Source organism: Macrobrachium rosenbergii, chromosome 14, assembly GCF_040412425.1.
Source record: "Macrobrachium rosenbergii isolate ZJJX-2024 chromosome 14, ASM4041242v1, whole genome shotgun sequence".
In the NCBI taxonomy this organism is placed as follows: Eukaryota; Metazoa; Arthropoda; class Malacostraca; order Decapoda; family Palaemonidae; genus Macrobrachium; species Macrobrachium rosenbergii.
In genome coordinates this window covers 38,660,641-38,679,490 of record NC_089754.1, presented here as the reverse complement: position 1 = coordinate 38,679,490, position 18,850 = coordinate 38,660,641, and the positions used below count along the sequence as shown (strand labels likewise).

Genomic DNA, 18,850 nt, shown 5'->3' with positions numbered 1-18,850 from the left:
TTGTGTTATTTACTATATTCTTAACCTGTAGTCTAACCGTTGACATTATTTACTTTATCATCACCGACAGCAGCATTAGTTTATAAAGAACGAATAACTAAAAGCATGAAAAGCTAATATAGAGAAACGCAACTTTTCATCCAACTCAATAAACTTAACTAACTGTGTATCCTTTAATAATCACGTAAGAATGATTGATTAAATTCATACTATTGAGACTTGGGTTCAACATTAAACATCACTGCAGGTAGTAGAATGATCTTATAAATTATCTAATTCGTTAGTGAACATAATTTCAATTAAAGAATAACATCCTGACTGTACCTAAACTATCAGAATACTCTATGAATACAATTTCCTCTTCAATTAATTATACTATTCTGTTATTTACAGGAGTTTAAAAATCAAGTTAAAATTTTACGTCAGAATCCGCTAGCAATTTTTATCTGAAAAAACAGAACTTTTTTTATTTCTACTCAGTGAGTCCTTGGCCACAAGGATGTGAGAGGAAACCACAGACTTTTATTCATCGCAACAGAAAAGCTCGAGTGGGGGAACCTGGCCATGGCTCACGCACTAGTAACGCCGATAGTGAGATTTCCAGGCGTCGTCTGCGTCCGCATACCTCGGAGTTAACCCCCGTTCCGAATACCTCTCTCAACCCAATACCACTGACGATTGGGCAATGCCAAAGCCGATCGCCAGACGAAAGAGGAAATGACTGCTTAAAAGAGAGAGTATAAGTCACCGTAGCATGTAAACACACCGACACACCTCTTTAAAAGGATCTTAAAAGACGTGACACGTTCGGACGTATTTCGGCCAATCGCGTGAAGGCTTCCAGGCACTCGCCCGTCCCGGCCAATCGCCGGGGGCCCTCCTGGCACTGAGACGATCCTCTCCACCAATGAGAGCGACGGAGAGAGCTCTCTACTGGAAGCTGGATGGGGGCGGGACTGGGGTACCCTCCTTCTCCTTCTGCCTTTCGTTATGACGTCGACCCCTCGGTTCCAACCTCCAGGTGAAAGGAAAACAATCTCTGCTGGAGAGATCCTGGAACACAAAGATATAATAGTCGTGTGGCAGCTGGGGTCGGCAGTCTAAGGCTGGTTAAAGCCCGGTGGAGGACCGATCGGGGAATTAAGTTTTGGTTGCATACTTCGGGTTTTACTTTTATTTATCTCAGACCTGGTGTGTTCGATCCCCTTGTAATATCCTCCCACAAGTGAACGAACGAAAACTACGTATTCTGTGACTTCCCTCGTACGAAAACTGAGGAACTATTGGCTTGTGTAAACGAGTGACAATCTGCAGTTGTTTTGCCATTGCTGGATAAAAGAAAAGGTAAGATTGTGATCGTGTTTTGTGTTTGGAAAGGAAAAAATCAATTGTGACAAACTATTACTTGTGATCATTCTATAGAAATGCGTCATTCTATAACTCTCATTCTAGACCAGTGAGTTACTGGAACAGAAATGCAGGCTTTTAGATTTGCCAACTTTCGACAAAGATGTATAACAGTAGACAACAAAGACTGAAAATTATCTAGAAGAAGTGAACATAATTATAAATTCAAGCATAATTTACTCTGCGAGGGACGGATGCACTGAGTGTCAATGCTCGCATTGCAGAAAACAAAACGACAGTAGGAGTACAGTTACGGTGACTAGCTGCTCTAGATACGCAAAGTTTTCCATTGTTATACTAATCCAGTAAATCAACGTGGAGACCGAGGGGGTAAGGAATAGCAAACTACTCCTACCAAGTTCATGAGAGGGAAATACAAAAGGAAGAAGGGTAAAGTGAAGTGTCAGAATCGCCTCGTGAACGGTTTAAGAGTTTGAAAGCTGAAGAAAAGTGGAAACTCCGAAAATCAAATATCTCTAAGTTTTTTTTATGGTTATTGACTATTGCTAGTTTATAGAGGAGATTTCTATCAAATGGAAAGATCAATATAGTTTATATATATATATATATATATATATATATATATATATATATATATATATATATATATATATATATGAACTACACGATTTCAGTGGCTATATACATACATACACACAAATATATAATATATATATATGTATATATATATATATATATATATATATATATATATATATATAGAGAGAGAGAGAGAGAGAGAGAGAGAGAGAGAGAGAGCCTGTAGCATGATCAGCCACTCTGTCGGTCACGGTCGAGGCCAGCTAGCTTCTGCTGACCTAATGACCATCTTGAAAATATCCGGCAAGACAACGAGAGAGAGAGAGAGAGAGAGAGAGAGAGAGAGAGAGAGAGAGAGAGAGAGAGAGAGAGAGAGAGAGAATCCATAACGTAGCCAAGACTAAGACTTAAAGGAGCGAAATAAAAAAAAAAGACGGAAATATTTTGGAGCTTGGATACAACAGAAAAACACATGGTCAACTGTTGGAAAATTAATATCTTAATCATGAAATTTACGCTAACATGAATAAAAAATGGCGATATCAATCGAGATTATAAGAATAAAAATATTCCACATACTGATTACTGCAGAAAATTGCAGAGAGCTCCATTTTCTGTGACTGTGAGGAATGTGCGAAGTTGGTGTGAACACTCTACGGGGTGTAACTGCTCAATTTCAGTCAGGAAGCCGAGTAGTATTACCTGAACTATTTTGACACGTCTATAATAACGATACCCCAGCCAACTTTTCTGTGTGTAGCAAACAACGTCTCAACAACGACCTACGGTTGATTTTACTATTCGTTTCTGTAAACTTTACTCAGCTAAATTTCTTGGGAAGACAGTACGAGAAGCTACTCACCCCCACCACACACACATATATATATATATATATATATATATATATATATATATATATATATATATATATATATATATATATATATATATATATATATACATATGTGTGTGTCTGTGAGTAATCTAACCAAAAATATGATAAAAACGGTATGCGAATCATACGCAAATTATTCATATGATCATTTAATCTAAACTACATTTTCGTCACAGTTACACATTTAAAAAACCCTGAGTCTGCAAAATAAAAAGAGATGCCTGCGAGAAGGAAACCTTTCACCCGAAGCACTTCAAAAGAAAATTGGAAATCTGTGGTAAAACGACGCCTTTCAATCATCATTCTTGTGCTTTCACTTTGATTTCATCGTGCTCTACGAATTTCTAAATGGCTTGCTTTCAAGTGACCAATATTTTCCCTCAAGAATTTTATAATAATACTAATAATAATAATAATAATAATAATAATAATAATAATAATAATAATAATAATAATAATAATAATATAGCAGCTCTTGAGTGATTTATGTCCCGAAGAGATAAGGATAATTCAAAGAACATAGAAGGAAATATCAAATTAACTCCGCAGATGCAACCATACTTTATGATAAAATTTGTTTAAGACTGCTCAGACAAAAACAAAGCGACGAGTTGATCACTGAATGTAGATTATGTTTCTAACCATTAAGAAACAAGCTTTAAGTTATCACTACTTACTCTCAATACAGTAGTACACAAGTGATATTTTTTCATCAGCATTTTACTAAAGTTCTCATACATACATACATACATACATATATATATATATATATATATATATATATATATATATATATATATATATATATATATATATATATATATATATATATATATATATATATATATATATATATATATATATATATAATCAGTAAACTACAAAACGTCCTTTAATATCCAATTCGCTCTACCTCGGAAATAATATATTTTCATATATGTTACCGAAGGGGATTTTTTAGTTGATAGTAAGTTCGTCGTCCCGTGGGCTCGAACCAGCGAAGGACAAGAACTCAGGACTACAGTGGACGCATTTAACCCACGCGGCCAGCAAGTGAAGTATAAGTGGATATCGTCTCCCATATACAAATCGCCCGTCGAACTCAGGTGTTTGTATTTAGAGAGTTCGACGGGCGATTTGTATATGGGAGACGATATCCACTTATACCTCACTTGCTGGCCGCGTGGGTTAAATGCGTCCACTGTAGTCCTGACGAACTCAGGTGTTTGTATTTAGAGAGTTCGACGGGCGATTTGTATATGGGAGACGATATCCACTTATACCTCACTTGCTGACAGCGTGGGTTAAATGCGTCCACTGTAGTCCTGAGTTCTTGTCCTTCGCTGGTTCGAGCCCACGGGACGACGAACTTATTATCAACTAAAAAATTCCCCTTCGGTAACATATATGAAAATATATTATTTCCGAGGTAGAGCGAATTGGATATTAAAGGACGTTTGTAGAATCACTGATTGTAAAAAGTATGAATCATATGATGTGATAAAAGTATATATATATATATATATATATATATATATATATATATATATATATATATATATATATATATACATACATACATATATATATATATATATATATATATATATATATATATATATATATATATATATATATATATATATATATATTACGTAAATCTCCTGAGTGTGCTATTCAACCATTCTGGATGGAAGGAAATGCGAGCCTAGACACAGGCTACTGTTCTTTAAACAGTCTTACTAATGAATCTTAAGATAACCAATTGCATAAGTCTGCATTCTATGGGCAATTTGGCAACGAAAATCACGAACGGATGAATCGAGAAACTGATTTATCGAAAGCTATCAATTCCGTCTCCTCCTAAGTGAGACCATTTAAGGACTTCATCCAACCTCTAGGGACCGCGTGGAAGGCGATCCCCCACGGAATTTGTCTGGGGCGAAATCAGACACCCTCATGAATAAACTCGGCGACCTTTGAGGGCTAAGAGGAGCCTCACCTTCCACTCACGCCTTGGTCAGTGGTCACGCTCCTTCGGGCTAACCACTGCAGCATCCTTCTGAGCGTCCTTCCAACGGTACATGGAGAGTCCTTTGGTGAATCAGAGAGAATAATTGCGGTTGAAGATGCATTGGTCACCGGCAGATGGTTTGAGATTTGTAAAAATTAGCAGCATCTGAAATGTCCAAGTCTAACAGGAGACCACCATCATCACCACGACCTCCTCCTCCTCCTACTCCTCCTCCATCCACCAACTACTCCTCCTCTTCCTACTCCAACAACCACCACCAGCACCACCACGACCTCCTCCTCCTCCTCCTCCTACTCCTCATTTGCAAAAACGACGTACAAGTAATAAGATCATCAAACTTTTTTGGGTTAGAGAGAGAGAGAGAGAGAGAGAGAGAGAGAGAGAGAGAGAGAGAGAGAGATCTGCGCATAGAACGTGTCTGTCTGTCAGATGCCGAGCAGCACCGGACCAAGAGACTGACTAACTACATGGATGCTGCAGACCACATCACAATAAATCAGGGTTTAATGTCCATAAAATTGCGAGACAGATGTGGACGAAAACGTGACTTTATGAAGGGTAACGCATTTCCTTCGCAGTTTATGAATTCTGCTCTGTTTAAAGTTTATGAAGTTTGTTCGGGTGGTGAAGCGAGTAATTAATATTGTTAGTTTTGTGGATGCTTGGCCAAGCTGAGGGGAAAAAAATTGCATCCAAATTCCCAGAGTGAGGCAGAACGAAAAATATTGAATGTAACGCTCAAATGGACACAATGGAAATCTATTTGGCAATTTTTTTGGATCGATTCATCGTCTTTGATTGTCTGACATGTTGGCAAAAATTACCTCTCAACGTAAACTTTCAATTATTCTCTCTTTTGTTAACTGATCACTTTCGAAAATAGTTAACAAATGTAAACAGTCCTCTAATGTAGAACCCCTATCACATTTCATTATTTTTTTTCTCTGGTTCCTACGTATATTACCCAATTCCAATACTTATATCTCCTTGTAAATAAAGTTCACTTATACCCCTAATTAATCTTCTCTCTTCAAAAAGTTTTCCCCTGATCCTGTCCGATTAATGAGATCTTCCAGTCTGAGCTAGGCACATTATTTTCCTTAAAATCTCCATCTAATTCTCTTCGTCTTCCTTCTTATTCTTCGTCTCCTTCTCCTTAATCTTTTTCTTTTACACTATCAATGAGGTTTTCCAGCTTAACCCACGCAAAGAGGTGGTTCTTCATTTTCTTCTTCTCCTTCTGCCCAATAAATGAGGTCTTCCAGCTTAACCCAGGGAAGGTGGTGATTCTTCTTCTTCTTCTTCTTCTTCTTCTTCTTCTTCTTCTTCTTCTTCTTCTTCTTCTTCTTCTTCTCCCCCTAGCGAGACCCCGGCCTGTTAACTTGAACGTTTATATTGGCCTCCTCGCCTGGCCGAGGCCTCCTGTAAAACTTTTGTGGTAAGGCCGTTCGTCTGTGCTCTACCTAAGGAACGCCCACGCATTCTACCAACTGACTTTGGTGGTTGAGCGGTATGCATAATTTTTCCGTGAAGGAAAACAAAGAACGCTTCGGAACCAGACTTCGGAAACGTCACATAATTATTTATTAAGGGATCGATTTCGTTCCATTAACTACCGTCACACTATCACAACTATTGCGACATCGACGTCGTTTTGTGACGTGAGTCACGCTTGATTGATTGATTGATTGACTGATTTATATGAAATGTGTGTCAACGACTATGGTGCACCCTTCGAAAGTCATGACTTGAATCTGAGCTAAAGCGAATTGAGGAAAAGAGAAGTCTGCTCTCACTGTTCGTCAGATATTATGAAAAACATCCTTATGTATTATACAACAGTCCAAAACAATTATTTCGGTTAAGCTGTCCATATGCCAGCACGGGCTCTTGCACCCCAGCAGCCCAAAACGACACAAACCCAAACGTTTCCTTAACAAAAAAATATAAAAAAAAAAGCTTTTCGTACGAACTTGAAACAATTATGCAAAAACTAATCCTTCATTTATCACAGCACGATCATCACTGTCTATCAACCTGTCAGGCAAAGCGTTCCACTTGATGTGTTATAACCGCTCCCCCTTGAAAAGGTAAAAAAAAAAAAATCGTCTTTACGGTTTTAAGGTGTATTTTGTCTCTCATAAACCCAGTGACCGCCATTCTCGCCTAGTCTCGCACCTGTGACGTACAATCGGCGCCACTCCACTGGTTCGTTCGGAAACTCTGGTCTGGCGCTCTTGTGCTCTGGACGTTTGACAGTTTTTATGCTTTTGAATATCTACTTACCTCTCTATCTGTCTCTATCTGTCTATCTATCTATCTATCTATCTATCTATATATATATATATATATATATATATATATATATATATATATATATATATCCACAAATACTTACACTTAATATACACAATTTACACCATTTCTCACAGTTTTAGCTTTGCTTCTGAGATATTTGAACAAAAGGCAGATTCAGAACAGGGCCCTCTTAGACTTTCTAAATTTCCAAACATTCTGTAATAACAGACATTTCGAACTTCAAAGTGAGGAAAAAAATGACCAAGGGAGTGACTCGAATCATTATTACAGAGAACAGAAAAAACTCATCAGACATTTAATCTTTTAGAAGAAGACTAAGTGAAGAAACGAGTATTGGTGATGATTTGTTACACTGGAATGTAGAGCAGAACTACTGAAGATATTTTAACACAGAATGCAACACAATACTCCTGAAGGCAATTTGCTCATTATTATTATTATTATTATTAGAATGCATCAGATAGGCTAAAACAGGATCAAGTATTGTTATCAACGAGAAAGCAAAATTACAACTGAATTTTTCAATCCCCATCTGGCAGGAAATTCAAACTACGCCCTAAAAAAGAACGGATAAATGAACATAGGACGAAATCTACACCATAAGAATGATATCAACTAAGTTTAAGAATTCTTGATGATTGTTTTGTATATTTACTCTTAGAATCGAGCGATAAAAAATATCAAAGAAACTTTAAAGGTGTAGTTATATGTCTGTTGCAAGTATGGATGTGGTATGTTCCTTATATCAAATTTTTTTCTGTAATGCACAAAAAGAGAAATTTCAAATAACGTAACGTTCCATTTTTTTTTCTTGATCTTATGTTCTTTCAAAGGAACCAAGCCGTAGAATTTTACAGACATGGCAATAACCTTATTCTTATGCACCACACCTGGTAAACGAGCCCCCTCCCCACGCCCACACATACACAAAAGGCCCTGTCACTTCAATGAGGAGATAAATTGTCACGATAATGAGTACTTCGAGGCGAGAAAATAAGGAAGAAATCGTGACGGTCACTCGAAGTTCTGGGAGTTATTTATAACCCATTGAGTAGAAATAACGTGACGGCGAGCGATCTTTTGGGGGGTGTTTCGCAAAATAGCCACCAGAGGCGCTGTGGTTGCCGGTAATGGATGGGGACGAAAAAAATATCTAAAAAAAAAAGAAAGTTTTCAGCAGACGCTTGTCGGTCAAGTGGTCATATTGCACTCGATAAGGCTTCCTTGGATTTGCGCAGCGACCTTGTGATAGGCAGTTTTTTTTTTTTATGTGATAAAATTGGACGGTGTCGTGTTCCGATTTTTGGACTCTTATTAACTTCCCGTCTAAACTGGAACGATACAGGTCTTGATTTTTTTTTTTTTTTTTTTTGTCGCTTGTCGGCGGCACTTGGATTTACCAAACACTTATCACGCTTCTTAAGAGTTTGATTATATTGTCAGATTTCTCCATTCTAAAACATAGAATTCTACTGTCAACGTGACAGATACAATTTATCCTGGATGGAAATTTACTCTCATAGACTGACATACAGAAATAATATACTTCAATATCCTCCTCACCATCCTCTCCTTCAGAAAGTTGAAGATATCTACCTTGGTAAGCCCCCAAAAGTAAAGATAATTCAACGGATCTGTAGCTTCTACCGCTTATATAAAAATGGACACGCTCTCTAATCTCCAGTTCCATTAAAAATTTTAATTCATGCCTTTGGAAGCATTTCAGCGAAAACACATTTCATCAAACCTCGTCTCCATCGATACAAGGCAAAATGCTAAAAGTATATATTCTAATAATCGTACCTACGTAGTCTTGCGTGCTCCCACCCAGAGCTCCCATTTTCTATGAGGAATCTACATACATACAGTACATACACACATACACCAAGTTCTAGCCAAGTCTTGACATTAGCGAGCGTGTCATACTCGCCGTTTCCCTGAAGGGTGTCAGTAGACCGGATGCACGACTCGCAGGGAGGAATAATAGTGATAATGGCACGTGATGATATGGGATAATTAACAGAGACGGGGGAACCTCCGTCACAAGACAACAATGACGGAGAACGCGAGACGACTGAGGTCTTCGAAAAGGTAATAATAAACTATGCAATGCCGCGAATTCTTTCTGGCTGTACACAAATGATGGCTCCAGAAACAAATGAGAGGCGACGGTCCTCCATTTCCGACTGCAGCGGAAGAGAAAGAAGATATATGAGCCTGGAAAGGAGGGACTGGGGTCCAGTCGCTGCATGGCCAGTGCCTGGAACCACCAGTTTGATGACTGGAAGAAGAGTGGCCTAGGGAAAGGGGGTCGTTACTGGGAGAACCGGTGTCCACGGTAGGGGGAGGGGGGAGGCTGGGGGAATGTGCTGGAAAGTAGAAAAAGAGATCAATTGTAAAACCTGGAAAAATGACTGATGATGTATTTGTTTTATAAGGGGGAGGGGTGGGGTAGGGGTGGGGGGGAGTTAGTGGCGATTTTATTTCCCAAGGGGAACTTTCTTTTTTTGTGTGAGAAATGAGGTTAAATAGCAAGCGGTCAATTGTTGGGAAAGAGAGCAAATCCGATAGTAGTGTCAACAAAAGTAATTGGTAGGCTGGTGGAATTTCGGAACAAATACACACACACACACATATGTGTATATATATATATATATATATATATATATATATATATATATATATATATATATATATATATATATATATATATATATATATATATATATATATATATATATATATATATATATACATATATATACATATATATCATACCAGCAACTCCGACTTCCTTTTTGTTGACACTATCTGCGAATTTCTACTCTTTCCCAGCTACTGACTTACTGACATTCATCCTCATTTATCCTAAATATGAAAGTTCTAGTAAAAATACATGGGCACCGTATTCTAGTTGTTTTTGTGAATTCATACTTACAGAGATTATTACCGCGTGAACTGATATACATTTAGCAACAAACCAGCCCACAGATAAGCAAATATGTGACGATCATACCTGTTTGAAGAAGCGTGATAAAGACATGATATACATTAATTTTGAATATATATTTTAATCCTTAATACTGTCCTCTGGGTTTTTTTTCAACAATAAGGGGGGATCTACGAAGATATAACACCAAAATAATCCAATAATGTTCCGGTCTCCCTACTAAAAGCCACGATGTTCTCGAAGTCCTCTATAATAGATTTTTTTTTTCTTTATCTAAAGACATCCACTGTTCCAGATATGGTTCAAATCAACTCGATTTTTTGCTACCCCCTTTTTTTTATTTTTTGCCATGTGACCCTACGCCAGGTGATTGCCGTGAGGAGCGATTACCAAAATAAGTGTAATTACCCGAGGACCCCAACCTTAATGACGACACTTATCAAGGTGTCGCTGGGACCCCCACAAATTCCTCCCACCCCACCTTAACCCCCACTCCCCTCTCTCTCTCTCTGTCTGCCTTACCATAGAGCCCCACAAACCCACTTAGCTCATCTTTTCCATTTAACAGCCTTTTGGACGAACGTTTTATTGCAGACTCTCCGTGCGTGCGTGCTGGCTCCGTTCTTTAAGTATATGACAGACAGCGTATTCCTCATGAACGTGTCTTGAGCAACCAGCGGACCCGAGGCTCAACAAAGAACGATCTTGCAACGTTGTTTCTTAATTTATTTTCGCATTTAAAAGCGTATCGAAGTAGTGTTGCATCTTCATTCTTAGATCTTTCTACCGGAACTGCTAGAACTTTTCGGTTCTTTTATCCCAATTAAGGGTGCCAGGCAGGGAAGATAAAGACTGAAATTAAATTGTCATTTTTTCTTATTCTTCAATATCTTCTTCATCGTCCTGGAAGTTTTATTTTTCATTTATTTTCATTTTCGTTTCATTCCCTTTCTACAGCCTTGACGAAAGGGGAATTAAGAAAGATGGAAATAAGAGAATCAGTAGCAAAAATAATAGAAGAAAAAGTTGTACCAGAGAGCAGCAGTAGCAGTAAAAGCAGTATGGTAATTGAGAATAACAGTAGTCCACAAATGTCCGTGCAGTAATCAGATCAACAGCAGCAGTAACAGCAGACTCGGTCACAATGGGGCCCGAAAACCAAGCACAACTGAGTGAATCTTGAGATTCTTGAGTCTTACTCCTTCATTCACTCCATCTGTTAGCTTTTCAGGCCTCAACGTGACCCAATTCCTTCCACCAGTCCCTCATAAGGTTTGTTGAAAAAAAAAATCAGAACCTTAGAAACTTGCAACAGACCTTAGCATTCTGAGGTGAGCATCAATCTACGCCCCCTTTTTTTTTTCATCTTTCGGCCTCATTATCGTCTGTTCTCCTAATTATCATCGAGTTTTCACTTCTACAGCCTCCAGCACTCCTAAGACGCCACGGTCCATTTAAGCATTCCGACACCTCGTGGTCGAATGTATGTCTGCCGCTAACGCCAACACGTGTCTAGTGACTGCGGTTGTCTGCATGACTACATAACACATGCACACACACACACATACAGTGTATATATATATATATATATATATATATATATATATATATATATATATATATATATATATATATATATATATATATATATATAAAAATTTGTCGATGCGTTCTTTGGTTCCTCATTTTATTAGGACCAACAAATAGATGTAAAAATTTGATCAACTTCACTATTGAGAGAGAGAGAGAGAGAGAGAGAGAGAGAGAGAGAGAGAGAGAGAGAGAGAGAGAGAGAGAGAGAGGAGATTATGCCTCCGAAACACAATTACCTTAATGAGAACATCGCGTGAAGTGCGCTTGCTCCCGCTCAGGTGACGCAGTTTATGCTTATCACAAAAAAAAAAAAAAAATGTCCATCGATGCAACCCATTCATCCGGAGGTAGCTCCGTTCCCATGAATTTACTGACATAGATCTTACAAACTGATTGACAGAAAAAAAAAGTGTGTGACTTTGAATTCGGATTTAAATATTATTCAATAATAAACTGTTCTTTTGTTGGGGCATAAGTTTGGTGTAAATCATTGCTGCAATATATATTAAGATTAAAGTGCAAAAATTACTCATATTTCATAATTCCTTTTATATTTACAGATATATAAACAAAATCCAACTAACATTAATTCAACAACATACTGTTACCATATCTAACAACTGTACCAAAATATGACATACTTATCATCTCCATTAAAAGCAATAATAACATATAAATAAAACGTTCTAATTGCCTTTTTTTTTCTTTGCAGGTAGGTTAACTGAGCGTGGAGAACGTGAAGGTATTTTTCTTAATCCGTAAGTACAATAAGAGAGTGCATTAGGAGCACCAAGGCCATTCACTTGATGAAGAAAACGGTGATGAAAAGATTAAAATTACACTCACTTATACATACCAAGAACATTCCTAACAATTTTAGGCACGGGACAAACTATGAAATCAAATCAGACTAATATTAACAACAGACGCTCAATTTCTCAGTTTAGTGCTTTCTACAAAAGTAAGAGGTTTCCGAGTACATACGTATCAAAATAACAATTATTGGTCAATGAATCAATGGCAATTACCAGAGCAACATTCTCTCCACTTACAGTTGGTCCGGTGGACTGCGATACTAGTTGCCAGTTATTTTCTACCGAAAAAGCAGTACCGGAGCAAAAAATAAATACGATCATTAATCACAAGAAAACGCTTTCCAAGTTCGCAAGTGGACGCTCCATCGTTGAATCGCATTTTATTGAACCCTTAGTAACCCTGAACAGCAAATATAGGCATCCGTTATGCTAATCATACGAAATTGAAGCGAATATTGCACCAAAAACAGAAAAAAAATAAAAGAAGAAAAGAATTCCGTTACAGATGGTATCATCTGAAAACTTGTCAATTCATTCCAATATGCAGATACCGAAGAATGCGAGCCAAAGCTGCATCTACGTATTCAGAATCACTTCCGTTTATTTCTGGCCAACTCCGGCCCTTGGTCTATAAGAAGGAAAGAAGCAGCGAAGAGAAAAAAATGAAGAAAACGATGGAAATCCTCAATTTCTCTTATGTGTTGCCCGCTGCGTGATGGTATTTGTTTTTCTTTAACAGTGTGGTCATCTCACAAACTTTATTATTTTGAATACCACTAATCAACAGACACTCTCACGTCTTTCATAACACATGTCGAAGATGATATAGGGCAGGACTCCGGAGTCGTAAATGGCAGAGGATGGGAAAAAAGTGGAAAACAAAAATTAAAAAGCGGAGGTAATTAAGAACGACGGTGGCAAGATGTATTTGGCAACGACGACCCATATTCTCGCAGCTGCCGCTCGTCTACGGTCTACCACGGACCGAAGTCTTTGAGAAGTTGCCCTATGGCTCTAACATGAGTGTATGATGACGATTCTACATTATTATTATTATTATTATTATTATTATTATTATTATTATTATTATTATTGCTGTAGTTTCCTTGCAGGACAATCTTCAAAGGCCAATCATTGCATAGCCAGCTTCCACAGTAATAGATTAACAACGTGTGAACCAAGAAAAATAGATCAATACAATATAAATAAAGACAAATCGACAATACAGTACTATGCAATATTGTCAATCGATTCATTCTGAGCTCATGTTCATAAAAAGTGTGGTTACTTATTTGGAGAATATTGTTAAATTAGTCAAAAAAACATGTCTGCGTTGTCTTCGAATTTACATCATTAGGTCTAACAGAATATACTCCAAATTTCCGTTTATCTCCTCCATTTCAATTCATTAGTTATTTTCTTTCAAGTCAATGATTTAACATAAAGCTTTTTTTCATGACCTTCCAATCTGGGCAGAGCTTTAGTGAAATTATTTTTGGCTGATTTCTAATTAAACATTTACAGCAAAGCACGTTAGACTCACCCTCAGAAATTCCCCAAATGTTATCAAAGCCTGGTTTTCTCTAGTCGCCAATCTCTTAAAAAGTCTATACAAGTGTTTAAATTGCGTTGCTTCACTTTCACCACGCGAGTGATAGATGAACCCACTGTCTTTGTAACTGCACACGCTTAATAAGATCAAACCAGTTTAATCGACCAAGATAAGATTGGGCGGATTAGCGCGCTTTGTGTATGTTGGCTCGATGAAACCTTTCGATAAGGCAGACCCCTTTGTCTCCATGTTAGCACGCGCTACTTCCATATCTGGACCATAATGGTCTTAAATGATGTCCTGTTCTCCTTTTTTTACATTTGCAGAGAATCCTGTTCTCTGATGATAACAGATCAGTATCGACCTTTGAAACTTAGAAAAAAAAAAAACGAATTGGAGAACAAATATATTCATAAGCACATACACTTTCGGAGCGACATGGTCCCTCTTCAGTGTGGAGACTTTAAAACCAAAATACTGTAGTTGGGTTTCAATGTCTCCACACTGAAGAAAGGGCATGACGCTCCGAAACTGTTAGCTACTGAATAAATATATGGTCACCAATTTGTGGGTTTTGTCGGGTTTCAATCCTGTTCTCCTTTTTACATTTTTCAAACAATCTTAACTACTGAAAAAAATGATGAAATGTTATGAGGCTAAGAAAGAACTAGTCACTTGAAATCTGGTATGCTGTGTGAAACTGCTCCACTCAACTGTGGGTTTCAACAATGCATGATGATGTGAAAGTGTAAAGAACGATAAATAAAGCTGATCATGCGTAACATGTAACGAACGTGCGCGCGCGCGGCTTAGCAAAGACGGAGAGAGAGTGAGTTATCCATAGTGTTCATGGAAGCAGAACTGGAGTCGAAAAATTATGAAATATTTTCAGTGTATTGCGCAAAAAAAAAAAAGAGAAAATGAAATGTGTTTCACTGAGAAACTTAATTATGAACATACAACAATTGCAACGGAATTTTTACAAACACACTGATACATTTTATACACACACACACACACACACACACACATATATATATATATATATATATATATATATATATATATATATATATATATATATATAAATATTATACATATATATATTATATATGTGTGTATGTGTGGGTGTATGCAAATACATACGCTGAGATAAAGGGAAACCAACAAACCAGTTAGATAATAGATCAATAACTGCTATCTTATATGCAAGTAAAGAAAAAATAGATAAATACCTAAATGTTCGTAGAAGTGGCACTGTCACAAAAGCATTTAAATAAACGGTAAGGATAAGTTCAACAAACTTTCCTTAAGGGATATATTTCGAAGCATACAGTGCCATGCCATATAGACGAGAGAGAGAGAGAGAGAGAGAGAGAGAGAGAGAGAGAGAGAGAGAGAGAGAGAGAGAGAGAGAGAGAGAATCTGAATAAACCATGAAGTGAATAATGCAATATAATATTTACGTCATCAAAGAGAGAAAGGCAGCGAAAGAAGGAGAGAAAGTTAGATCAATCTTGGAGTAAATAATGCCATATTGCATATATTTACAGAAGAGAGCGACAGATCAATCTTGAGGCAAATAATGCCATATTGCAAGTACGTAAAGAGAGAGAGAGAGAGAGAGAGAGAGAGAGAGAGAGAGAGAGAGAGAGAGAGAGCCAGTGCTGGCTTGTTCCCCATCTGCTCTCTAAGACCACCAGGGGTCTTGGGTGTACGAGCTACCGAGTGCACAGTATACTCCTTGACGCAGAGCCGCGCGCTTGCCTTCGCCTAACCCCTCCGCTTCTTCGCCACCTTTGTAAAGGAGTTCCTTGAGACTATTCCACTTACGGGAGTCCTAAAAGAGAGAGAGACTGAATCGACTGACCGCAAATACTCGAGGATTATTAACGGCTAAACTAAAGATGACATTACAGGCCTAAGTGAAGTCGCAACATGAAACACGTTGAGTGATTGGTTGATTTGGTCATCGAATACAGTGGTTTACTCGAGTGTTCGATTTTAGTGAGTGCTACCGACAAAAACATAAGAGAGATAAACAATTAAGTGTGGTTTATGCTTACCAAATCAGATTACAGCAAATCTCACTCTTAGACAGAAGGCCGCGAAGAAAGAAGGTAAATTTATTTAGTCTTCGTTCAACTCTCCCGGTGATTTCAATGCTTCGTAAATAGCGTTCCTTTCAGTTCATACAGAACTTCGAGCACTTTAGCTGATTGCTCCCAGAGGTCTACACCAGGCGTCCTACTTCCTTTCAAACCTTGACAATGGACCGCAATGGTATTAGCCCAGTTTAATCACAACCAACTATCCCACACTGATGTTCTTGATCTAAGTCCATCTTCATTACCAAAATTTTAGCCTCATTCGCTCCTAGCATGCACATTATTGTAAATTCTAACACTCAGTGTACATATATATACACACATATATATATACAGTATATATATATATATATATATATATATATATATATATATATATATATATATATATATATATATACGTGTGTATTATGGAAAGCATACTTATGTATACCAGTCAGAAACTAAGAAGAAAATAAATGGTTCTCTTCGAAATATTTAACGCTGTGATCTCTACCTAGTATAGTAACAGAATGAAAATTATCAGCGAGGTCATTAACCAATAATTCCTCCATATTTGAGGAGTTCCACCCCGTGGATTCAGCGTCAGTATCCGGTTCTCTTAAGGGGTGTCCAGGTTAAAGAGGACACCCTTGAGGCAACCAGTGACACAGTATTGTTTCCGAAAAACATTTGAACGCAAATCCATGCATACACAGTGTATATATATATATATATATATATATATAATATATATATACTGTATATATCAGGATTGACCAGTCGATTTTAAAATATTAATCTTTTCGAAATTCCACTCTCTCTCTCTCTCTCTCTCTCTTAAAAAACCAACGGACATGCAACAGAAACTTTTCTCCCATGAGTGTGTGAAATCAAATGATTTCTCTCTCCGATGCCACGATTGCATTTACGTCATTTTATTTTCATTCAATTTAAGTGCGACGAATAAAAATGACAACTTCGTCCAATTCGAACAGATCATAAAGACAGCACGGACTATAAAAAAAAAAGGAGAAAACAAAGCTGCCAAGTTAACGTAAACCAGAAAAAAAGGAAAGCTTGTTGACGCAGCTCCGCTGAGGAGGATGGAAACACGAAGAGAAAGCGGTGGTGGTGAAAGTTGACAGTTGACCATTTAATGGATTGACTACGAGATACTTTGCAGAGGAAGAATCATTTGCAGTGGATGCAACAGAGGATTCAGAACGCAACTAAATGCATTCCAGGATTTTTTTTCTTTACCAGCAGCATATATCATTTTGTTAATTTAACAAAATCTGTCAGAATATAAATTCACTTGCATATTTTTTTTGGCTCTATACATATATACACAAATATACGTGTATATATAAATATGTATATGTATTTATGTATGTATATACATACATACATACATACATACATATATATATATATATATATATATATATATATATATATATATATATATATATATATATATATATATATATATATATATATATATATATATATAGAGAGAGAGAGAGAGAGAGAGAGAGAGAGAGAGAGAGAGAGAGAGAGAGAGAGAGAGAGATAATAAAGCACATTCCTTTATCAATACCACGATGTTAAACATCGTTAGGCATGAGATGTTTCCCCAGAATTTGATACGGGGGGGATTGCTATTGTATAGGGGAGAGGGGGTAGGCGCGATACAACCGCCTTCAACGGCCGGTGCTGGGAAGCTGGGGAGGGAGAGGGCGAGGAGGAGGAGGTGGGGGGGAAGCAAGAGAAGACCTTGTGTCCCAGTTACTGGCCCTGTCACGCTACCAACTCACGCTGGGGAGTGCTGGGGAAACGGATGGGGTGGGGAGGAGGGGGGGGAATTTCCTCAGGAACGGGCGGGTTGGGAGGGAGTGAACTGAATGAATTTGTCATTAAAAAGGTGACAGTGATGGAGAGATTCTCATTCATTATAATTCAATTGATTCGATACTTACAAAAGGCACTCTTAATAAGAGAAAAACTCATTAGAAACGGAATATTAATGAAAGGAATTAGAGGAATAGTAAAGTCAAATGCTGACCACTAACTGAATAAAGAATAAATAATGGCAATACCCATAATGAATAAGTTTTAATTCAATATAAAGAAAACCATTTTTTTCTTCATTCCGGTATTTCACATTCACAATATTTATCACCAAAGTCATCCTCACAGCGAGTCACAGATAAAAAAAAATCATTGGAACGTCTCCTAAATAAAAAAAAATTTTTTTTTGTAGCTGTGTACTTCATCACCCCAAACCTTATCTCAGAAGGAAGCCTCGATATGACAGGAACTCAGCGGGTTTCTATATTTTTTTTTCCGGCACTTCAGTGTAGACTCTCTTCCTTATATAAATGACGAATATATTTTACTTTTTTATGTAGATTTTGTTTTTCGTTTGCTTGAGGAACATGTTGAGTGTTTGCTTTATTTTAATAACTTCAAGGGGAGTTTTGAATCACTTTTACCTAATGGAGACTAAATTTACCTATTTACTCATTACATATATCTATATATCTAAAAATGGATGTATGTATGTATTTATGTGTGTGTATGTTCCAGCATAACTCTGAAACGACTTCAGCAATTTCAGCCAAACTTGGTATACATATGACTTACTATCTCGA

General features: G+C 37.3%; 2 protein-coding genes across 5 annotated transcripts in view; one reads left to right on the top strand and one right to left on the bottom strand.

Moving 5' to 3' along the window:
- LOC136845963 (cubilin-like) overlaps window positions 1–18,850 on the bottom strand; it is a 177,185-nt gene that overhangs the window by 114,511 nt on the left and 43,824 nt on the right. The gene's annotated exons all lie outside the window — the stretch shown is intronic.
- The window catches only part of dyl (dusky-like), a 60,407-nt gene continuing 42,610 nt past the window's right edge, over window positions 1,054–18,850 (top strand). For 2 of the 4 annotated variants that reach the window (XM_067116504.1, XM_067116505.1), the window contains exon 1: window positions 15,835–16,226. The gene's annotated coding sequence lies outside the window, so the exon portion shown is untranslated. Of the gene's footprint in view, window positions 1,345–15,834; window positions 16,227–18,850 lie in introns of those variants that run through there. The other 2 variants (XM_067116506.1, XM_067116503.1) reach the window with 2 other exon arrangements.